The sequence below is a fragment of the Procambarus clarkii genome, chromosome 42, assembly GCF_040958095.1.
Source record: "Procambarus clarkii isolate CNS0578487 chromosome 42, FALCON_Pclarkii_2.0, whole genome shotgun sequence".
Classification (NCBI taxonomy): Eukaryota; Metazoa; Arthropoda; class Malacostraca; order Decapoda; family Cambaridae; genus Procambarus; species Procambarus clarkii.
The window spans coordinates 25,410,722-25,436,275 of NC_091191.1; the positions used below are offsets into that span (position 1 = coordinate 25,410,722).

The 25,554-nt window shown below is 46.6% G+C and overlaps 1 protein-coding gene and 1 long non-coding RNA gene across 2 annotated transcripts in view; one reads left to right on the forward strand and one right to left on the reverse strand.

The window, feature by feature from the left end:
- Positions 1-25,554, forward strand: part of LOC123770365 (putative neural-cadherin 2) — a 776,166-nt gene that overhangs the window by 423,262 nt on the left and 327,350 nt on the right. The gene's annotated exons all lie outside the window — the stretch shown is intronic.
- On the reverse strand, positions 7,342-24,337 carry LOC123770410 (uncharacterized). Its single transcript, XR_006774336.2, has 3 exons — positions 24,089-24,337; positions 8,669-8,795; positions 7,342-8,150 (listed from the first exon to the last, which is right to left on the reverse strand). It is a non-coding gene; the product is annotated as an uncharacterized lncRNA (long non-coding RNA).

Genomic DNA, 25,554 nt, shown 5'->3' on the forward strand with positions numbered 1-25,554 from the left:
GAGGCAGAGAGAGAGAGAGAGGCAGAGAGAGAGAGAGAGAGAGAGAGAGAGAGAGAGAGAGAGAGAGAGAGAGAGAGAGAGAGAGAGAGAGAGAGAGAGAGAGAGGCAGAGAGAGAGAGAGAGAGAGAGAGAGAGAGAGAGAGAGAGAGAGAGAGAGAGAGAGAGAGAGAGAGAGGCAGAGAGAGAGAGAGAGAGAGAGGCAGAGAGAGAGAGAGAGAGAGAGAGAGAGGCAGAGAGAGAGAGAGAGGCAGAGAGAGAGAGAGAGAGAGAGGCAGAGAGAGAGAGAGAGAGAGAGAGAGAGGCAGAGAGAGAGAGAGAGGCAGAGAGAGAGAGAGAGAGAGGCAGAGAGAGAGAGAGAGGCAGAGAGAGAGAGAGAGAGAGAGGCAGAGAGAGAGAGAGAGAGAGAGAGAGAGAGGCAGAGAGAGAGAGAGAGAGAGAGAGAGAGAGAGAGAGAGGCAGAGAGAGAGAGAGAGAGAGGCAGAGAGAGAGAGAGAGAGAGAGAGAGAGGCAGAGAGAGAGAGAGAGAGAGAGAGAGGCAGAGAGAGAGAGAGAGAGAGAGAGAGAGGCAGAGAGAGAGAGAGAGAGAGAGAGAGAGAGAGAGAGAGAGGCAGAGAGAGAGAGAGAGAGAGAGAGAGAGAGAGAGAGAGAGAGAGAGAGAGAGAGAGAGAGGCAGAGAGAGAGAGAGAGAGAGAGAGAGAGAGAGAGAGAGAGAGAGAGAGAGAGAGAGAGAGAGAGAGAGAGAGAGAGGCAGAGAGAGAGAGGAGAGAGAGAGAGAGAGAGAGAGAGAGAGAGAGAGAGAGAGAGAGGCAGAGAGAGAGAGAGAGAGAGAGAGGCAGAGAGAGAGAGAGAGAGAGAGAGAGGCAGAGAGAGAGAGAGAGAGAGAGAGAGGCAGAGAGAGAGAGAGAGAGAGAGAGAGAGAGAGAGAGAGAGAGAGAGAGAGAGAGAGAGAGAGAGAGAGAGAGAGGCAGAGAGAGAGAGAGAGAGAGAGAGAGAGAGAGAGAGAGAGAGAGAGAGGAGAGAGAGAGAGAGAGAGAGAGAGAGAGAGAGAGAGAGAGAGAGAGAGAGGCAGAGAGAGAGAGAGAGAGAGAGAGAGAGAGAGAGAGAGAGAGAGAGAGGCAGAGAGAGAGAGAGAGAGAGAGAGAGAGAGAGAGAGAGAGAGAGAGAGAGAGAGGCAGAGAGAGAGAGAGAGGCAGAGAGAGAGAGAGAGGCAGAGAGAGAGAGAGAGGCAGAGAGAGAGAGAGAGGCAGAGAGAGAGAGAGAGGCAGAGAGAGAGAGAGAGGCAGAGAGAGAGAGAGAGGCAGAGAGAGAGAGAGAGGCAGAGAGAGAGAGAGAGAGGCAGAGAGAGGCAGAGAGAGAGAGAGAGAGAGAGAGAGAGAGAGAGAGAGAGAGAGGCAGAGAGAGAGAGAGAGAGGCAGAGAGAGAGAGAGAGAGAGGCAGAGAGAGGCAGAGAGAGAGAGAGAGAGAGAGGCAGAGAGAGGCAGAGAGAGAGAGAGAGAGAGAGGCAGAGAGAGAGAGAGGCAGAGAGAGAGAGAGAGGCAGAGAGAGAGAGAGAGGCAGAGAGAGAGAGAGGCAGAGAGAGAGAGAGAGGCAGAGAGAGAGAGAGAGGCAGAGAGAGAGGCAGAGAGAGAGAGAGGCAGAGAGAGAGAGAGAGAGAGAGGCAGAGAGAGAGAGAGGCAGAGAGAGAGAGAGAGGCAGAGAGAGAGAGAGAGGCAGAGAGAGAGGCAGAGAGAGAGAGAGAGAGAGGCAGAGAGAGAGAGGCAGAGAGAGAGGCAGAGAGAGAGAGAGAGGCAGAGAGAGAGGCAGAGAGAGAGAGAGAGAGAGAGGCAGAGAGAGAGAGAGAGGCAGAGAGAGAGGCAGAGAGAGAGAGAGGCAGAGAGAGAGAGAGAGAGGCAGAGAGAGAGAGGCAGAGAGAGAGGCAGAGAGAGAGAGAGAGGCAGAGAGAGAGGCAGAGAGAGAGAGAGAGAGAGAGGCAGAGAGAGAGAGAGAGGCAGAGAGAGAGGCAGAGAGAGAGAGAGGCAGAGAGAGAGAGAGAGAGGCAGAGAGAGAGGCAGAGAGAGAGAGAGAGAGAGGCAGAGAGAGAGAGAGGCAGAGAGAGAGAGAGAGGCAGAGAGAGAGAGAGAGGCAGAGAGAGAGAGAGAGGCAGAGAGAGAGAGAGAGGCAGAGAGAGAGGCAGAGAGAGAGAGAGAGGCAGAGAGAGAGAGAGAGAGAGGCAGAGAGAGAGGCAGAGAGAGAGAGAGGCAGAGAGAGAGAGAGAGAGAGAGGCAGAGAGAGAGAGAGAGAGAGGCAGAGAGAGAGAGAGAGGCAGAGAGAGAGAGAGAGGCAGAGAGAGAGGCAGAGAGAGAGAGAGGCAGAGAGAGAGAGAGAGAGAGAGGCAGAGAGAGAGAGAGAGAGAGAGGCAGAGAGAGAGAGAGAGAGAGAGAGAGAGAGAGAGAGAGAGAGAGAGAGAGAGAGAGAGAGAGAGAGAGAGAGAAGATAACTGGTAATTCAATGAACAAAATGATCTATGCAAATTCTTTCAGCAACATGCATTATTCTCTTTTTTTCGAACATAAGTTAAATGTACTAGTCTCAGCCTACAAATACTCCATCACAATAAGTGAAGTCTTCTAGTGTCTGCTACCCTCCTCCCATATAAAGCACTCCCAGATAAAGCACTCCCAGATAAAGCACTCCCAGATAAAGCACTCCCAGATAAAGCACTCCCAGATAAAGCACTCCCAGATAAAGCACTCCCAGATAAAGCACTCCCAGATAAAGCACTACCAGATAAAGCCTCTCCCAGATAAAGCACTCGCAGATAAAGCCCCTCCCAGATAAAGCACTCCCAGATATAGCCCCCTCTCAGATAAAGCCCTCCCAGATAAAGCACTCCCAGATAAAGCACTCCCAGATAAAGCACTCCCAGATAAAGCACTCCCAGATAAAGCACTCCCAGATAAAGCACTCCCAGATAAAGCCCCTCCCAGATAAAGCCCCTCCCAGATAAAGCCCCTCCTAGATACAGCACCTCCCTGATAAAACCCTCCCAGATACAGCACCTACCTGATAAAACCCTCCCAGATAAAGCCCCCCCCCCAAATACAGCTCCTCCCAGATAAAGCACTCCCAGATAAAGCCCTTCCAGATAAAGCACTCTCAGATAAAGCACTCCCAGATAAAGCCTTTCACAGATAAAGCCCCTCTCATATACAGCCCCTCCCAGATAAAGCCCTAGATAAAGCCCTCCCAGATAAAGCCCTCCCAGATAAAGCCCTCCCAGATAAAGCTCTCCCAGATAAAGCCCTCCCAGATAAAGCCCTCCCAGATAAAGCCTCTCCCAGATAAAGCCCTTCCAGATAAAGTACCCCCAGATATAGCCTCTCCCAGATAAAGCCCTCCCAGATAAAGCCTCTCCTAGATACAACCCTCCCAGATAAAGCACTCCCAGATAAAGCACTCCCAAATAAAGCCCTCCCAGAAAAAGCACTCCCAGATAAAGGCCTCCCAGATACAGCCCTCCCAGATAATGCCTCTCTCAGATAAAGCTCTCAAAGATAAAGCCCTCTCAGATAAAGCTCTCCCAGATAAAGCCCCGGATCCCCTGAGACAGCACCACAGTGGTAACTCAAAACATCTCCATATGCTGTCATGTTCACCTTGACAGTTCCGGGAATTGTTCATCCCACTATCTCTCAGCGAGTTCATATTCACTTGTATATTAATTTAAGTTTTCAATTCCATTTCCAATCAGGTTTGTTCTTTATTTTCAAATTCATATACATTTTACTAAGAACTATTTGAACCAAAAATACAAAATTCATTACAAACACACAATGTATGCGGCCCCAGCATGGAGTCCGTACCTTGTCAAGCACAAGGGCGAAGCTTGAAAAAGTTCAGAGTTATGCCACTAGGCTAATCCCAGAACTAATAGGCATGAGTTACGAAGAAAGGCTGCGAGAAATGCACCTCCTGATACTAGAAGACAGAAGAGTAAAGGGAGACATGATCACTACCTACAAAATTCTCAAAGGAATTGACTGGGTAGATAAAGATAAACGGTTTAACACGGGTGGTACACGAAAAAGGGGACTCAGGTGGAAACTGAGTACCCAAATGAGCCACAGGGACGTTAGAATGATCTTTTTCAGTGTCAGAGTAGTTATCAGATGGAATGCATTAGGCAGTGTTGTGGTGGAGGCTGACTCTAAACACAGTTTCAAATGAAAATATGATAGAGCCCAATAGGCCCAGGAATCTGCACATCAGTTGATTGACAGTTGAGAGGCGGGACCAAAGAGCCAGAGCTCCACCCCCGCAAGCACAATTGAGTACAATTAGGCGAGTACACACACACACACACACACACACACACACACACACACCGGGGCTCCGGTGGCTGTGTAGATAGCACGCTGTTCACGTAATCCTGCCCGGATAATCCATTTGATTCCCGGCGCCGGCGAGAGACAAAAATGGGCAGAGTTTCTTTCACCCTGTTGCCCCTCTTACCTAGCAGTAAATAGGTACCTGGGAGTTAGACAGCTGTTACGGGCAGCTTCCTGTGTGTGTGTGTACTCACCTAGTTGTACTCACCTAGTTGTGTTTGCGGGGGTTGAGCTCTGGCTCTTTGGTCCCGCCTCTCAACCGTCAATCAACAGGTGTACAGATTCCTGAGCCTATCGGGCTCTGTCATATCTACACTTGAAACTGTGTATGGAGTCAGCCTCCATCCACCACATCACCCCTAATGCATTCCATTTGTCAACCACTCTGACCCTAAAAAAGTTCTTTCTAATATCTCTGTGGCTCATTTGGGTACTCAGTTTCCACCTGTGTCCCCTTGTGCGTGTTCCCCTTGTGCGTGTTCCCCTTGTGTTAAATAGACTGTCTTTATCTACTCTATCAATTCCCTTCAGAATCTTGAATGTGGCGATCATGTCCCCCCTAACTCTTCTGTCTTCCAGCGAAGTGAGGTTTAATTGTGTGTGTGTGTGTGTGTGTGTGTGTGTGTGTGTGTGTGTGTGTGTGTGTGTGTGTGTGTGTGTGTGTGTGTGTGTGTGTGTGTGAGAGAAAAATAGTAGTTAGTAACAGTTGATTGATTGACAATTGAGAGGCGGGTGAAAAGAGCCGAGCTCAACCCCCGCAAGCACAACACTGGGTGAATACAACTAGGTGAATGCACACAGAACACCGATTATCACATCAAATCAGTTTTGGGAACGGCACCACCAGCGTGGTGTCCGCGTCTCGTTAAACACAAACCGAAACTGGACAAACTCCGGGAGGATGCCACTACACTAATTCCAGAGTCGAGGAATATCATTTTTGAGGACGACAGAAGGGAATAAATTTCACATACCTTGAAACTGCAGGAACTAAATGAGACCATTATTACTACATATAAGAATTTCAAGGGAATAACATGTGCAATTAAATAAAACTGAAAATGTACGGTAGACGAACGGGTAACGAAAGCCCACTACCACCATGAGGCAGTTACAATAAAAACTTCCTTTCTGTCAGATTGTACGAGCTAATTGAATGAATACATTAAGAAATAAGGTGTTAGAGGCCGACTAAATACACGCAGCTTTAAGTGTCCAAGCTTAAAAGGCTCGACGAACCTGAATTTATCAGTCGCATTATGACCGGGAAGCGGAACCATAGTCGTAAAGCTCAACCTCATGAGGTACACTTAGTCATGTAAACCACACACCCATGCATAAGAACTCAAGCCTGACATTGGGGAGTTCTGGATAAACAAACCAACATTAGACTACACAAGTCTGGAGGAAATATAAGAGTCCTCTTGGCTGGACGTGCCCTGGGTGCGTCCCGAGAACAAGATCGCCTCTACTTACTCTCCTGAATATTTCTGGAGACCGAGAGGAGATATTCCGCAGTATACCAAAGCCTTAAGGAGAACCCGTAAGGAAAATATTTAAGAGGATGAAGTTGCATTATCGGTGTCACTTGATCTGTTGCGTGCTTGAGTCTCAAGCTTGCTATACGGGCTGTGATATTTTCCCGTGTCTATTTAGTGTGGACATTTCTCACGGCTAGGAGGAGGGAGAGCAAGTGGTGGGGATCGAGGCCGTGGACATGAATAACGAGGAGGAGGCTTGAAGATGGCGGTTACCTACATTCAGTCATAAGTAAAATTTAGAGACAGAATGTTTCCTGTGACAGAGATAAAAACAAGAATTTGTTTTTATGTTTTCGGTTTGATGAACTATTAATATCAAAAGTTTCTGGCTGTTTGCACAAATGAAAATGGCATACATTGTATTGTTAAGCGATTTCAATAATGGTTGTTACTTCGGGTACACTAACACTCTGGGTAAAGTCAGTGACTGGTGAAGGAGAAGACGGGGTAGGCCCTGATATGCATAAACAGGCTTCCTGTCACTAACAATGACAAACGGTGCCATAGTGACAATCTGAGATAGATGATCTGATACTTCCAATTCGAGAGTGATCGCATTTAGTTAATCCAGCCAGATACCTTCAGTGTCAAGTTCAAGTATTATGTTCTTATATCGAACTAGCTGTGCCCGGCCACGCGTTGCTGTGGCTCAGCAACGCGTGTGCGTTTCTGAGCCACAGCAACCCTCCTCCGTCACCCCCCCCCCCGTCCTTCCCACCATTCCACCCACCCCCATCCCATCGACCTACCCACCATTCCCCGTCCCCTCGTCATCCCAACAATCTCCTCGTCCCCTCATCTTCCCAACCATTGCCCCCTCCTCCGTCCCCTCATCACAGCCACCATCTCACACTCCCCTGTCCCCTAGTTCTCCCAACCATTCCCCACTCACCCATCCCCTCGTCCTCTCCACCATCCCCCACTCCCCCGTCTTCTCATCCTCCCCACCATTCCCCCATCCCCAATCCCCTCGTCCTCTTCACCATTCCCTCACGAGAAACGCAGTTAAAAAAACAAAACATGTTTTGACCTGTGAAAGGTGTGACATCTATATAGTAGTAGGTATATAAAAAACGTGCATATTCGAATGCAAAGTTGTATCAAAATTTCAATGCAATCGGTGAAGAAGTTTCGTTAACATTGAAAAGTAATTGTAAAATATATAGTATAGCGTGTGTGGCTTTTACGTTCAACAGATGGCGATGTTTTTCAAAATAAGCATGTTTTTACCTGTAACAGGTGTGGCTCTATATAGTAGGTATATGAAAACCACGCGCGTATTTGAATGCAACGTTGTGTCAAAATTTCAAAGCAATCATTGAAGAACTTTCGGAGATCAGCGATTTTGAATAAAACGAACATGTACATTTGTATTTATATAGATATCACAAAGAGCATAATGGTCGTGCCTGTACATAAAGGTTAAACATAAGTTCTTGACCAGATGGCTTTATTATTTATTTTAACCAGATTTCTATTTATCCATAATTTTATTTATTGCACGAGGTATCAAGTAATATTTATCTGTATACTTATAATTGTTCATCCATTTATATAATTATTGTTATTATTCATAATGTTATCATTGTTATTATTCATAATGTTATCATTGTTATTATTCATAATGTTATCATGTTTACTACAGTATGCACATCAATATTTCTCTAAAAACATAATATAAACTACTTACAGAAAAAAAATCAATTAACTGAAATTAACAGAAAAAAATTCAATTAACTGAAATTTAACTGAAATTGAAAAAAATTACAGATTAAAATTTATACATAAATAAAATATATAGATACGAGCGTAATATTTCCAAACGAACCCATTATCCTCCTATACACACACCTTCTAAATGTATATTATATCAACATTTAAGGCATCTTATTCAGAGAGAAAAAAAAACACACGCTGAGGAATGATACAATTTAAATTAACATATTATATTGATATTTACTGACAACTTTGACGTTGAAAGGTTCAAGGTAATCATCAAGTCTGATACACTCTAGTTAATGTGTGGAGTTTCCCGAAATTCATTTGATCTGGAGACCCCACAGTGATCAAAGTCACTCAGAAGATGACCTCATGTCTTTGCGTACTCTTTAAGATGACGGCGTTCAGTTGCAAACCGCTGATGGACTTTCATCTCCAAGATGTAGCATACATCACCCGTCTACCTCAAGACCGAGCTCTCAAACTTGAAGAAACTGGAGTTGAAACTGTTGGTCGGCACACTCTGGCAGGGGGTATATATATACACTCTTATATTCATGGATAAGAAAAAAAAAACAAAATAACTTAACATGGAAACGCGAGATAATCTGCCTCCCGCCACACTGCTCGGCTCAGTAAGAACACAAGTGTCTACCATAATGCTCGCCAGCAACGCCCAAGCCTTCAGTGACCTCTTAAAGTAGTGGGAGGTGGACTGCGGTAGTCACTTCAACTTTACCATTTTTATAATAATCTACAAACGTCCGCCAATGCTGACTATTATAATTCATGTAAGAATTGTTCGTGCGGAAGAAGACCCTGTAACTCGGTCTATTATGATCTACAGTAAGACTTACGTGTTTGATTAAGATGAGGTATACCCCGTTAATCAGTGAATATATCCACCCAGAGTTTATTTTAATCCTACACTCTGTTGAAGACTACAGCATACTTACTGATTACCCAGTAACGTGTTATGGTGACCTTAATGACCCACCAGAGATTGAAGGGTCTCAACCCCAGCACCAAGGTCAAACTAACCTTTCGTAAGCGCCAATAGAGGTAGCAGCCGATAGTGAGAAGAACGCCCACCAGTGCTATGATTATCACAGTGATGGTCTCCCCGGTGGTCAGCGGCACCACCATCACGTCGACGATCTGGAGGGCACTGAGAGGGTGGGGAACACACCGTCATTAATATAATATTTGTCTCGTTATAGTTTAGTTCATTTATTACGGACTCCTCAACCCGGCCTTGGACTGTGCTCGTTCTAATTGAAGTCAACCCCAGAGTCGCATTTATCAAAATATTGTGTATTCTGATTCGCAGTTTCACATTTTATATTCAAAATAACTTGTGTTTGTAATTTTGTTTATAGACCGGTATAGATTTAGCTAGGTTAAAAATTTAGGTTCTGTTTATAATTATTTGTATTTCAACCTGTCCTCAGGCCAGGCTCGTTAAAGACCACGACTGTGGACATCGACCAAGGTAAACACACGCACGTACACATATACGCTGCTAAACACACACACACACACACACACACACACGTATAAACTCAGTTTATCACCACAATCTAAGACGCACATAAAAGATTGACTCAAGTTCAGCAGTTTGAAGACAATGAACGCACTCTGCACATGTCCTAGCACAGCTGTAGACACAGGCTCTAGCACACCAGAATGATATAACACATTATCCTTCATATTATTACACGATATTCCTTCAGTAAAGGAAACTGGATTGACACACTCTAACAATGAATAAATATTAGCAGAATAAACTTCGAGTGCGTGCATACACTCGCCAGCTTCGTTATTTGTGAATTGTTAACAGAACGAGATAATTTATGTGCGAACACTCGCTGGGAAGAGGTTAATAAATCTTGTGTTTTACATTCCAGAGGGTGTTAACGTCCCTCTGTAATAACCACCGACGCTAATTACTGCGTTAATGGCCTAATTTAGGATGTGTTTGTGTTATGGGTGGTACTTATGGGGGGATGAGGGTGGGCGGGAGGCCCGCCCACCCTCACAACACCCACTCATGTTCATTACACCCATCTACTCTCCGGCAAGTTGCTCACCATCAACACTTACGCATCATCACATCTACTCACCATCACGCATCTCACTTTTACCACACCCACCGTCACCACACCCACAGTCACCACACCCACAGTCACCACACCCACAGTCACCACACCCACAGTCACCACACCCACCTTCACCACACACACCTTCACCACACACACCTTCACCACACACACCGTCACCACACACACCGTCACCACACACACCGTCACCACACACACCGTCACCACACACACCGTCACCACACACACCTTCACCACACACACCTTCACCACACACACCGTCACCACACACACCGTCACCACACACACCGTCACCACACACACCGTCACCACACTCACCGTCACCACACACACCGTCACCACACTCACCTTCACCACACACACACACCTTCACCACACACACACACCTTCACCACACACACCGTCACCACACACACCGTCACCACACACACCGTCACCACACACACCGTCACCACACACACCGTCACCACACACACCGTCACCACACACACCGTCACCACACACACCGTCACCACACACACCTTCACCACACACACCTTCACCACACACACCGTCACCACACACACCGTCACCACACACACCGTCACCACACACACCGTCACCACACACACCGTCACCACACACACCGTCACCACACACACCGTCACCACACACACCGTCACCACACTCACCTTCACCACACTCACCTTCACCACACTCACCTTCACCACACTCACCTTCACCACACTCACCTTCACCGCACACACCTTCACCGCACACACCGTCACCGCACACACCGTCACCGCACACACCGTCACCGCACACACCGTCACCGCACACACCGTCACCACACTCACCGTCACCACACACACCTTCACCACACACACCTTCACCACACACACCTTCACCACACACACCTTCACCACACACACCTTCACCACACACACCTTCACCACACACACCTTCACCACACACACCTTCACCACACACACCGTCACCACACACACCGTCACCACACACACCGTCACCACACACACCGTCACCACACACACCGTCACCACACACACCGTCACCACACTCACCGTCACCACACACACCGTCACCACACTCACCTTCACCACACACACCTTCACCACACTCACCGTCACCACACTCACCTTCACCACACTCACCTTCACCACACACACCTTCACCACACACACCTTCACCACACACACCTTCACCACACACACCTTCACCACACACACCTTCACCACACACACCTTCACCACACACACCTTCACCACACACACCTTCACCACACACACCTTCACCACACACACCTTCACCACACACACCTTCACCACACACACCTTCACCACACACACCTTCACCACACACACCTTCACCACACACACCTTCACCACACACACCTTCACCACACACACCTTCACCACACACACCTTCACCACACACACCGTCACCACACACACCGTCACCACACACACCGTCACCACACACACCGTCACCACACACACCGTCACCACACACACCGTCACCACACACACCGTCACCACACACACCGTCACCACACACACCGTCACCACACACACCGTCACCACACACACCTTCACCACACACACCTTCACCACACACACCGTCACCACACACACCGTCACCACACTCACCGTCACCACACACACCGTCACCACACTCACCTTCACCACACACACCTTCACCACACACACCGTCACCACACACACCGTCACCACACTCACCTTCACCACACTCACCTTCACCACACACACCTTCACCACACTCACCTTCACCACACACACCGTCACCACACACACCGTCACCACACACACCGTCACCACACACACCGTCACCACACACACCGTCACCACACACACCGTCACCACACACACCGTCACCACACACACCGTCACCACACTCACCGTCACCACACACACCGTCACCACACTCACCGTCACCACACACACCGTCACCACACTCACCTTCACCACACACACCTTCACCACACTCACCTTCACCACACACACCTTCACCACACTCACCTTCACCACACATACCTTCACCACACACACACCTTCACCACACACACACCTTCACCACACACACCTTCACCACACACACCTTCACCACACACACACCTTCACCACACACACCTTCACCACACACACCTTCACCACACACACCTTCACCACACACACCTTCACCACACACACCTTCACCACACACACCGTCACCACACACACACCGTCACCACACACACCGTCACCACACACACCTTGGGTACGGTGTCAAGGTGGGCACGGTGTCAAGGTGGGCACGGTGTCATTGTGGGTACGATGTCAAGGTGGGCACGGTGTCATGGTGGGCATAGTGTCATGGTGGGCATAGTGTCATGGTGGGCACGGTGTCATGGTGGGCACGGTGTCATGGTGGGCACGGTGTCATGGTGGGCACGGTGTCATGGTGGGCACGGTGTCAAGGTGGGCACAGTGTCAAGGTGGGCACAGTGTCAAGGTGGGCACAGTGTCAAGGTGGGCACGGTGTCAAGGTGGGCACGGTGTCATGGTGGACACTGTGTCATGGTGGGCATAGTGTCAAGGTGGGAATGATGTCAATGTGGACACGGTGTCATGGTGGGCACGGTGTCATGGTGGGCATAATGTCATGGTGGGCACGGTGTCATGGTGGGCACGGTGTCATGGTGGGCACGGTGTCATGGTGGGCACGGTGTCATGGTGGGCACGGTGTCATGGTGGGCACGGTGTCAAGGTGGGCACGGTGTCAAGGTGGGCACGGTGTCATGGTGGGCACGGTGTCAAGGTGGGCACGGTGTCAAGGTGGGCACGGTGTCATGGTGGGCAAGGTGTCAAGGTGGGCACGGTGTCAAGGTGGGCACGGTGTCAATGTGGACACGGTGTCAATGTGGACACGGTGTCATGGTGGGCACGGTGTCAAGGTGGGAATGATGTCAATGTGGACACGGTGTCATGGTGGGCACGGTGTCATGGTGGACATAATGTCATGGTGGGCACGGTGTCATGGTGGGCACGGTGTCATGGTGGGCACGGTGTCATGGTGGGCACGGTGTCATGGTGGGCATAATGTCATGGTGGGCACGGTGTTATGGTGGGCATGGTGTCATGGTGGGCACGGTGTCATGGTGGGCACGGTGTCATGGTGGGCACGGTGTCATGGTGGGCACGGTGTCATGGTGGGCACGGTGTCATTGTGGGCACGGTGTCATTGTGGGCACGGTGTCATTGTGGGCACGGTGTCATGGTTGGCACGGTGTCAAGGTGGGCACGGTGTCAAGGTGGGCACGGTGTCATGGTGGGCACGGTGTCATGGTGGGCACGGTGTCAAGGTGGGCACGGTGTCAATGTGGACACGGTGTCAATGTGGACATGGTGTCATGGCGGGCACGGTGTCAAGGTGGGCACGGTGTCAAGGTGGCCACGGTGTCAAGGTGGGCACGGTGTCAATGTGGACACGGTGTCAATGTGGACACGGTGTCACTGTGGACACGGTGTCAATGTGGACATGGTGTCATGGCGGGCACGGTGTCAAGGTGGGCACGGTGTCAAGGTGGGCACGGTGTCAAGGTGGGCACGGTGTCAAGGTGGGCACGGTGTCAATGTGGACACGGTGTCATGGCGGGCACGGTGTCAAGGTGGGCACGGTGTCAAGGTGGCCACGGTGTCAAGGTGGGCACGGTGTCAATGTGGACACGGTGTCAATGTGGACACGGTGTCAAGGTGGGCACGGTGAAATTGTATATATATTATATACTTAAAATTATTAATGACTTCTTAATTTCCTGATTTATTGCATCATTATTTTCATATTAATATAGTTGTGAATAGTTATAGCAGATTCAAAATTTATAATATTAACTAATACAAATATTGTATTCTAAATGGAAGCTGAAATGGAAGCTAATGTACTATAGTTTTATCTAAACTTTCCAAATTATAAATGTTCTATCATTTATCAACTCAGTTTTTCATTTGGTCTGATTTGTCATCTTTTATGCGCTATTGCTCACAGGATGAGCACAGGGAGTACAATAAACTACAGCCGCCTCCGGTGGCAAGAATCAAAACTCGATATTTTCTCTATTGCGAGAATAAACTCGACGCCGAGTATTGAACGCACAGTTTCCAAACATTCGAGCATCGTGTCAGCATGAAAGACAACTCGCTTCCTATCATAACTTATATTTAACTTCCCTATTTCTAACATTTTTCTGCACCCCATCTCCACCATTACCCTTTTCGACCCATTAACCTTTCTCACCATTATCCCAGTGCGCCCCATTACCCCGTCCTCCTCTCATGGGCACGTCAGCAACAGCCTTGACGGTCCCACAAGAAGTGGCGTTTGTATACGACAGGACATGTCTGGCTTTGTGTCGGTTCACGATACACTTTTTGTAAACGTGATTGTTTGTGGTTAGGATGAGACGAGAGGGGAAGCAGGGTGGGGAAAGAGGCGCGAGACATGGAAGGGGTAGGAAGCCACAGTGATGGGTGTGAGGGACATTGAGCGGCGGTGGTAGGCTCTAGTGGGTAGGAAGCAAAGCAGCAGAGGGAGGTAAAGTGATAGCCTTGAAGGGGAATGGTTAGTAAGAGCAAGTGGCTGGTAACTCTTGAAATAGCGATAGTTTATGGTGGGGAGGAGAGGAGTTAACGAATGGTAGAGGGAAATAGGAGTGGAGGGGGATATGGATATTAGATGTGGAGGGGAAGGGAGAGAAGGTGAAAGGGAAATTGTGGTGGAATGAATTAGGAGGAAAAATGAACAAACGAGCTCCTGTTGATTGGGGGGAGGTGTATGTTGTGTGTTGGTGTTAACGGAGGGGGAAGGGGCATCGCTTCCCCCTTCTTTCTCCTTTCCTCCCCATCCTCCACCCTTCCTCCCCATCCTCCTCCCTTTCTTCTTCCCTCATCCTTCACCCTCCCTCCCTCCCCATCCTCCACCCTTCCTCTCTTCCTCCCCATCCTCCACCCTCCCTCCCTTGTGATCTTTCTTCCTTGCTCACCCCCGTTTTTCTCTCTCTTCTCTCCCTCTCCCTCTCATTCCCCACACTCCTTTTCCCCCTTCCCCTCTCCCCTCTCCGTCGCTTTTCCCCCTCCTTTCGTTTCTCCTTCCCACTCCCCTCCCCTCACCTTTCCCCTTATCTTTCCCTCTTCCCTCGCTTTCTAAATCTGTTCCCCCCCCCCTCCCTCTCTCTCTCTCTCCTAAAACAAAAACAAAAAAAAAAGGCCTACAACCACCATGACGCAGACATACTACGGCAAAAAGTTAACGCACACTCACATCAGCGTCTCCACATCTGTGGTGAACCCTTGAAATCGCACCTCCTCATGTACAAAACTATACTAAAGATAATACAGAGAAACTGAGCACGTCTAGTAATCTCCAGGTTAACAAGTAGCAAGCAGGTTAAAAGGAACTCAGGCTCACAGCCGTAGGTGACAGATGGAGCGGAGATACTGACATGATAAGAACTGACGGAAATAAGTATGTACAGGCCCATGAAATCGAGAGAAATTGGGATAAATGTGGGGATCTGTAAGCATAAACCGAGATGAAAGGTAAGGAAATACTCGAACTTTCTTCGGGTAGTCAACAAGTTTTTTTTTTTTTTTTTTTACATGCAAGCATGCAAAGGAAATACAATAAATACAATAAAACAACAGAGGAAACAATAACAAAGCAAAACAAAAAAACACCGGCCAGAAGGACCGACAACACAGTACAACAATTACCATACCTAGAGAAAAACAGCATACATCAAGACAAGAACATAACACAAAGAGAAAACAATGTAAACAAGCAAGCAATGCACAAAACATAATAACACATGAAACAAAACAAACATAATCAATGACGCACAAGTAATGCAATCTTATAAACATGAAATAGAACAAGAAAAACAAAATATACATAAATAAAAAAGAGGGCACAATAACATTACAATACAAACATAAACAAGAACACTCACATCTAACCGGCCTCGCAACAAAGGGAGAGGCACGAGCACATAACACAATTGGGCAAACATACAGCCAGAGGGGCACGTACAGCACTACATAAAGCAAAGAAACAGGTAATCAGGGAACATACTTGCCCGGGAACCGGCCCTGCGGGAACCGCACATGGAACGCCACCCAGAGCAACCACCGCCTAGGGTCTAGCTCATCCACTGGGGAAGCCATAGCCTCCGGAACCCCGGCAACAAACGCCCGCAAACATGGGACCCAGATGGTATTTCTGACGAGGCGAGTAGTCGCCATGCGTCCCCACATGCTAGGAATCCGCCCAGCATGAAAGCAGTCCGGTTCATCAGACAGCATCAACTCGGCAATCAACGCCCAGTGACCCGGCGGCATCACAGACGCCAGCAACACGTCCTCCAGGTCCCTAACGCTCACCGTCAGAGGAGCGAGCTTGACATAGGGCACCACCACAGGGGCACCCGCGGCCACGGGCACTGGACAGCGCGCATCCTTCCGTATATAACCACCAGACCACGCCCAGGACCAGCATCCATACCAACTCTGGCAGCAGAAGCCACCAACCCCCCAACCCCCACTGCGGAGAGCCCCCAGGTGGCGAAAGAACAGAAGGCACGTCCGAGACACGGGCACCAGCACCAGCAGGCACATGGACCTCCGCCATCACTAACTCCGTAGACATCGATGCATCCGGATCCACCTCAACACCCGAAGACCCACAGTCACTGAAGTCACCCACATCAGCCCAAACAGAAGACAAAAGCCAGGAACGCTTGGGCTCCTGGCGGATATCTTCCGAGCCGGATGCGGACCCAGAAGCATGGGCACTACCAGCCGGACGAACCGCTGCCGACGCACAATATCAGCAGCCTCTACCACAGGTGGAACCGGGCCACACACAGCAGGAGGCTCCGCAGCCACCCCAGCACCCAGCACAGCCGGGACCCGAGGCACAGACACAGGGCCTGGCGCAGCATCCGAAGATGAGAGAGAAGACAGCGACGCCTCACAGTGAGCACCAGGAAGGCCGACAGGAGCAGCGGGGACAGTGACTGGAGCAGGTAGACCATCCGACAGCACTGCAATACCCGGAGGAGGGACAGGAACAACCGGAGGCACGTCGGGTGACGCAGGGGGAGCCACAGCAGCTAAAGGGACGCTCACCTCCTCATCCCTAGAGTCCTCCTCCAGAGGGAGCAGTGAAAAAACTCTTCCCGGAACAAGTTGACAGGAGTAGCTGGGGCCTCAAAGCACCCGGCAGCCTGATGGCCAAACAGGCCACAACGGAAACAGGTACAGGTTTGCTGGGCATAATACACCCAGACGTAGTATCCCATAAGCCGGACAGAAGATGGTACATCCGACCCCAGGTGCATTCCTACGGTACGAATGTTCGTACGCCTTCCAGCATACCTCCCCGAGGAAAGCGTGTTCACCCGCACGCTTACAACAGCACCAAACCTCCCGAAGTAACGTCTGAGGAGGTCTTCAGGAAACTCCAGGGGCACCCCATGGACACTGACATAAGTCAGGGCACCACTACGGTCCGAAATTGCCACAGAGCCGGACCACCCGGCAACGGCAACGTATTCCCCTCGTAACGATGGAGGAAGTCCCGGTTCTCCTCCTCCCTCACGAACTTGAGAACAACCCGGTGGGCTGTTACAAGCTCCACACCGAAGATAGCCTCCACCGGGATACGAAGCATGTCACACATAACCACCTCGATTTCCGGATATCCAGCCCGACTAGTGAACTCCAGGCCCACAGAGTTCATACACACAACAGGGGGAAGATGGCCACCCATGTCAAACTCGCCATGTCAACTCGCAGCCAGATAGCAACAGCTGGGAGGGCAGAGACGCCCACACCACCTGATGACCAAATCGGCAAAAAAAAAAAAAACAACCAGGGAGCGTCGGCAAGACGTCCTCACTCCACGGCCGCCAGGGCTCAACTCCAGTAGTCAACAAGTAGCATGCCCTGATCAGCCTGTCCTCTGAACAAAGACACAAAAGTGATTCCATGCACTCGCCAAACTCCCTGTTTATGAATGAAAAACGGTTTACAAACGACTCACAACTGATGACATCCGAACACTTCCGGAACAAGGTGCTTCACTAACGACTTTTGTTCGAGCTACGACACTGTAAACAACCCATTCTCGACTTAAGTCTATTAGTCTCCGTCAGCAGCAGTTTGTCAGCAGTAGCAGTAGTCAGCAGTTTCCATGGCGTAGTGGTAAGACGCTCGCCTGGCGTTCCGCGAGCGCTTTGTCCCGAGTTCGTATCCTGGCCAGGGATGATTTACTGGGCGCAAATCCTTAACGGTAGCCTCTAATTAACTCAACAGTAAAATGGGTACTTCGTTGTAAAAACGATTCTTCGCGGGGGTCGAATTCCAGGGAACATAGAATTAGGGACGTACCTGAAACGCTATGCGTACTAGTGGGTGTTCAAGAATGTAAGAACTCTTCTATATATCAATAAAAAAAATCCAGCGGTCGACCCCACAGAGCTATTCATAAATTTTAACATGCTGTTCATTCAAAACGTGAATTTTCTCAAATATAAGTTAGTATTACAGTATATTAGCATATTAACAAATCCACAAGGGCCGTGATGAGGAATCGAACCTACGTCCGGGAGCATCCCAGACGCTGCCTTAATCGACTGAGCTATGACATGGTAAAACCTACAACGTAGGTTCGAATCCTCGTCACGGCCCTTGTGGATTTGTTCATTTGATGCATCACACTATTGTAATTTATGTGTGTAATATTAGCATATCGTTTATATACAGGCATAGGTTGGGTTAGGTTAGGTGTTTACGTTCTGTTGGCGATTATTTGTATTTGAAGTACGTGGGTGAAGCATTTACAGCGTTGTGGTTTAAAAAAAATTCGTCTGTGAAGCACTTGTTCCGGAAATGTTCGAACGAAATCAGTTGTGAGTCGTGTGTAAATCATTTTTCTTTCATAAACAGGTAGTTTGCCTGGTGGATGGAATCACTTTTTGGGTCTTTGTTTAGAGGACGGGCTCCTGTAAATGCTTCACCCACGTAATACAAATTATCGCCAACAGAACCGAAACACCTAACCTATGCCTATTTATGCATAACGTTATATATATATATGTCGTACCAAGTAGCCAGAACGCACTTCTCAGCCTACTATGCAAGGCCCAATTTGCCTAATAAGCCAAGTTTTCATGAATTGATTTTTTTTCGACTACCTAACCTAACCTATAAAAATAGGTTAGGTTAGGTAGGGTTGGTTAGGTTCGGTCATATATCTACGTTAATTTTAACTCCAATAAAAAAAAATGACCTCATACATAATGAAATGGGTAGCTTTATCATTTCATAAGAAAAAAATTTGAGAAAATATATTAATTCAAGAAAACTTGGCTTATTAGGCAAATCGGGCCTTGCATAGTAGGCTGAGAAGTGCGTTCTGGCTACTAGGTACGACATATATATAATATATATATATATATATATATATATATATATATATATATATATATGTATTACCACACATCAGAAGGCCTGCAGCAGCTACTCAATCGCTTTGCTGCAGCCTGTTCCGCATTCGGCCTGACAATCAGCCTGAAGAAGAGACAGGTGATGGGACAAGATGTCAATGAGCTACCCTGTATAAATATAGCAGACTATGTGCTGGAGGCAGTCCACGAGTTTGTGTACCTGGGCTCCACAATCTCAGACACCCTTTCCCTGGACACTGAGCTCAACAGGCGTATCGGGAAGGCCGCAACAACACTGGCCAGGCTCACAAAGCACGTCTGGGAAATTCCAAACTGACAGTACACACCAAGGCTTAAGTCTATATGGCATGTGTGGTGAGTACACTTCTCTAAGGCTCGGAATCCTGGACCCTGCTCTCTCGCCAGGAGAGACGGCTCAATACCTTTCACATGTGGAACCCGAGACGCATCCTAGACATCACGTGGAAAGACCACGTCACCAACAACACAGTGCTCTAGAGAACAGGAGTCCCTTCAATGTTCACTCTCCTGAAACAGAGACGCACGCGATGGCTGGGACATGTCACACGCATGGTCGATGGCCGCATACCAAAGAACCTCTTGTATGGAGAACTGGCATCAGGAAGGAGGCCCACCGGAAGACCTCAGCTGCGTTTCAAAGACGCCTGCAAACGCGACCTCAAGCAGCTGAACTTCGACATCAACACTTGGGAGGCAGCAGCTGCGGACAGATCTGCCTGGAGGTGTAAAGTGCAGAAGGGACTCCAGCAATTAGAAGATGAACTGAAGAGGCAGGCGGAGGATAATAGACTTCAGAGGAGGTCTCGACCACTGTCAGACGCTCCCGCTTTGGCGTTTATCTGCGCTCGCTGCAGTCCGGACTGTCATTCTTGGGTTGACCTTCACAGCCACAGCAGGCGCTGCATCCAACTACACTACAACAACGAGACACCCAGGGCACAACTCTTATAACCCCACGGAATTGATGGATGCCTACTACTAATACATACACATTATATATATATATTATATATATATATATATATATATATATATATATATATATATATATATTATATATATATATATATATATATATATACATATATATATATATGTCGTACCTAATAGCCAGAACGCACTTCTCGGCCTACCATGCATGGCCCGATTTGCCTAATAAGCCAAGTTTTCCTGAATTAATATATTTTCTCTAATTTTTTTCTTATGAAATGATAAAGCTAACCATTTCATTATGTATGAGGTCAATTTTTTTTTATTGGAGTTAAAATTTACGTTGATATATGACCGAATCTAACCAACCCTACCTAACCTAACCTAACCTATCTTTATAGGTTAGGTTAGGTTAAGTAGCCGAAAAAGTTAGGTTAGGTTAGGTAGGTTAGGTAGTCGAAAAACAATTAATTCATGAAAACTTGGCTTATTAGGCAAATATGGCCTTGCATTGTAGGCAGAGAAGTGCGTTCTGGCTACTAGGTACGACATATATATATATATATATATATATATATATATATATATATATATATATATATATATATATATATATATATATATATATATATATAATGTATATTATATATAATTATATATATATATAATTATATTATATATATAATTATATTATATATATTATATATATACACACACACATTATATATGAGTTTTTACATTCTTGTACAGCCACTAGCACGCATATCGTTTCGGGCAAGTCCTTAATCCCAGCTTTGCCCGGAATACGACCCGCCAAATCGCTTAAAAATCAGGTAATCATTTTACCGTTGAGTAAACAGAGGCTTCAGTTAAGTATTGACGCCCAGTAAATCCTCCACGGCCAGGATACGAACCCAGGCCAAAACGCTCGCGAAACGCCAGGCGAGCGTCTTACCACTACGCCACGGGGACATTAATACACATGTCGGCAAAACTGGTTAACTGTTCTCCACAAATAACTGCCGACTCACAAAATATATATTAACACTCTAAGAAATACAATTACCACTCCGAGTAATAAAAAAAAAAAGAGGACCTAGACATAAACTATTGATTATCGGATCATGTCTTTGGGAAAAACCAATTAGTGTAATGCTGTAAAATAGCTTTTGGGGAGAGAGCTTGCAACCTTGCGGTCATATGTCATAAGGTCATATACTCCATGCCTTCCGGAGGGTGAAGCAGATATCTTTTCATTCAACGACAGCAGCTCTATTCGCGGACATCTTACTGGTACCTGAGCAGTTGCCACGAGTCAGATATTTAATGCCACTTTGGGGCCCACTATAATAAAGGTGTTCCAGTTTACACAATAACAACATAAATAAAAACAACGTCTCGAGCTGTTCAGTGTTTTCCGGTATACAATACTGTCCTCAGTTACCTCGGGGGACGCCCACAGGTGTGTGTGGAGCCACGCTGGTGGAGGAATACTCAACCTCTCCTCGACTCAAATCCATTACATCTGGCGGTCGACCTCACAGAGGCATTCATAAATTCTGAATATGCTGTTCATTCAAAACGGGAGTATTCTCAAATATAAATTAATATTTTAATATTAAAAGTGTGCATATAGGCAAAGGTTAGGTTAGGTTAGGTGTTTAGGTTCTCTTGGCGATTATTTGTATTTGCAGTACGTGGGTGAAGCATCTACAGCGTTGTGGTTTGAACTAAGTTCGTCAGTGAAGCACTTGTTCCGGAAGTGTTCGAACGAAATCAGTTGTGAGTCGTGTGTAAACCGCTTTTCATTCATAAACAGGGGGTTTGGCCGGTGGATGGAGTCACTTTTGGGTCTTTGTTTGGAGGACGGGCTGGGAATACTTGTGGTTCATCCCATCTTTTAAGCAAAGGGCCATAGAACATTCCAATCACTCGCCAATCCCCCTGCTAATAAATGAAAAAAGGTTTACACACGACTCACAACTGATTTCGTCCGAACACTTCCGGAACAAGTTCTTCACTGACGATTTTTGTTCGTACCACAACACTGTAAATGCTTCACCCACGTAATACAAATACAAATAGTCACCAACAGAACCTAAACACCTAACCTAACCTATGCATATATATGCACAATATGATTTACGATATTAATTTATATTTGAGAAAATTCCTGTTTTGAATGAACAGCATGTCAAAAAGTTATGAATGAGTCTGTGGGGTCGACCGCTGGATGGAATGGACTCAAGTCGAGGACGGATTGCCCACGTACTGCAAATACAGATAATCGTCAACAGTACCTAAACAGCTAACCTAACCTAACTAGTGCCTAAATATGTATAATATGCTAATACATATTAATATTAATTTGTATTTGAGAAAAGTTCTGTTTTGAATAAATAAACAATAAATAGTAATGTTAAAATTGATGACTACGTCTTTGGGGTCGACCGCTGGATAGAATGGACTTGGTCTGGGGCCGGATTGCGTGGTTATTTATTGATATTTTAAATAAAACCAACAATTGCAATAAAATTACTATTATTTTATTTGAGAATTTTATTTCTCCAATAAAATATTTTATTATTTGATTTCTCCTACTGATGTTGGGGAAATGTAGATTGTGTGCGCATTGCGGGTACCTTGCGATGATTTCGGAACTCACTGTCCCCGCGGCCCGGTCCCCCTGGCCCGACAAGGCCTCCTCAAGGGTGGAGCAACTTCTGGTGGACACGTGACAACACAAAGTAACAAGACTCTAACAAAAATAAAGAAATGCCTCAAGATGATGCAATTTGTTATTTATTTTGTTTATTGATGAGAATTGCAGGTTATTTGTAGCCAATATCTAAATTTGTTAAAACACTTAAGTTAAAACAAAAACTTGAGGATTATTACCCAGTACGCAGCAATGTCTATTTATACCCAGCCATAATGACTCCTGTGTCTGTTTAATCAATGCTTGAGCTTGTCTAATGTTCTAACAATGCCCGAACCCTTTTACCACAATGGCATCAATTAGCCATTGAGCAGAGAACAAAATACTAACAACGATGTAGAAAAAACACCCAAGCTGAGAGTGTGTTTTTATTGGGAGACAAAAGTGAGCGCCTGTAAGGCTTTAATCCCATCTAACCAAGCGAGGCGTAACCTCCCTTGAGCGCCGGCTCTCAACATGCTGTTGGTCAAATCATCAAAGGCGATAACTGGACACTCATTCCCCACAACTATAACCCTGGACCACTATTTATCCATTTCATCAATTTAAACTAAATCAATTATAATCAAAAATTTCAAATTAAAATTCCGGTTTCTATAGCTCTATTAATATCCCTTTCAATTAAGCCCTGTGTAGGGCACACACCATATACACACATGATTTTTCTTTTGTGAAATAAACTTGACCGAGAAAAAAGATTTAAATAATAGTAACCCATTTATAAACTTAAATTCATATTAAATTAACAACATTAAAAATAAAATGTAAAAAAACAGGTTATTTTGTGCAGATCCACATCTCAAGTGGCCGACTCCAAATATGCCACCCACAACAACTCCACAGGTACCACCTATAACAAGTTCACATATTACACCCCAGCCACCTCCATATACTCCACCCAAGCCAGCTCAAATATGTAACAACATAGTACAATGAAAGGAGTCATTACTCATGAGACTGACCCGACGGTTCAGGAATTAATAAATTCCGTCTAAGTGTAAGAAGTTTAACATCACACACAAGTCCAGGTTTTACCGTATACCTCCGGCGTCTGAGGGTCTGGCGAGACGCCTGGCTATCAACACCATTAATCAAGATGAACGAAAAAATTATCATATTGGAAAACAAAAAAGTTAAGAAATAATAATTACCAATTAGAGGAGAGAATTTAGCCTTGTTTATGACGGATGTTTGTGGGAGGTGAGGAGGGCAGGTGTAGTGGGCACAGGCTGGCGTCACCGGGACTACTGTCCCAAGCTAGAGAGGAAGATGGCGACATTGGATGGTCACTGTTATTGTCGTGTTTCCGCAGTTTCAGGGAAAGATGGTTCAATAAGTGGAGGAATTACACGCACTGATCAACAAAGGTCTCCAAGGTGTGTATCCGAACATCTTACCAACACACAATGCACCGCAATGAGTGTAGTTGCATTGATGAACGCTTGACGAGCGCAGTGCTCTAGGTGTACCTTGCGTGTTGTAGACTATCATAATGGTGCTTGTGAAGAGGTCTGCTTCAGCCCTTCCTGCTGACGCTCGCGGATAGAATGAGTACTTTTAACTGAGTAACACCACTGGACAGTGAATTATTTTCCAATCAACGGTAATATATATTTTGCGACGCATATATAACATTTACTAGTACTCTACGAATTGTTAAGTCTGTAAAATTGTTTAGAAAACTATTTGATTATTATTAGTAAAACAATTTCCATTAAAACTTTTCACTCATTTTAATGAATATGATGCGAGTGTTATTGAAGACGTAATTAAGTTTACGTATTATTTAGTGGGAATAAATGAATGGCATTTTATACATACGCTAATGATTGTTGATATTCTAAATGTGAGGGAATGTTATGAATTTGAAAGTCGCAAGTAATCACAGCTTCAGTGAGTAGTTGTGTGAGACCCAGATATGAGGGATGCTTTAGTCTCCTTAGGAAAACAGAAAGAGAACACCTTTCAATCTTTGAAGCAGTTATCTGATATGATCAAAATATTGTACTCGCCTAGCTGTACTAGGCGAGTACTCACTCGCATATTACAACTCACTCCCCCTAGTTGTACTCACCTAGTTGTGCTTGCGGGGGTTGAGCTTTGCTCTGTGGTCCCGTCTCTCAAGCGTCAATCTACTGGTGTACGGATTCCTGAGCTTCTCGAGCTTTATCATATTTACATTTGAAACTGTGTATGGAGTCAGCCTCCACCACATCACTTCCTGGTGCATTCCCTGTACTACCTACTGTAAAACCCTCACAGCAGTATGATGCCACATATAAAAGAGTAGAGGAACATTAGGTGAAGGAGGAATACGACGGACCATATAAAAGCAAGAAGACAAGGACGAAATACAACGAAAAGGTAATTTCTAAAACTTGCTTAACAGGCGTAATAGATTTCTCCCAAATTTTGTGTCTTACAAAATTGTCCAGTGAGGTTTATGTGCTCGTTGATCGTTAATGAATATTAGGGATGACGTACAGGGTGAGCAGAGTAGTTGGGGGGGGGAGGGGGTGGGGTGGGCTGATGTCTTAATGAGGCTGAGGGGATGGGGCGGGGCATGGGGGGGGGTGATTTATTACGGCACCAAGAATTAAATGGAGGAAGAGGGTAA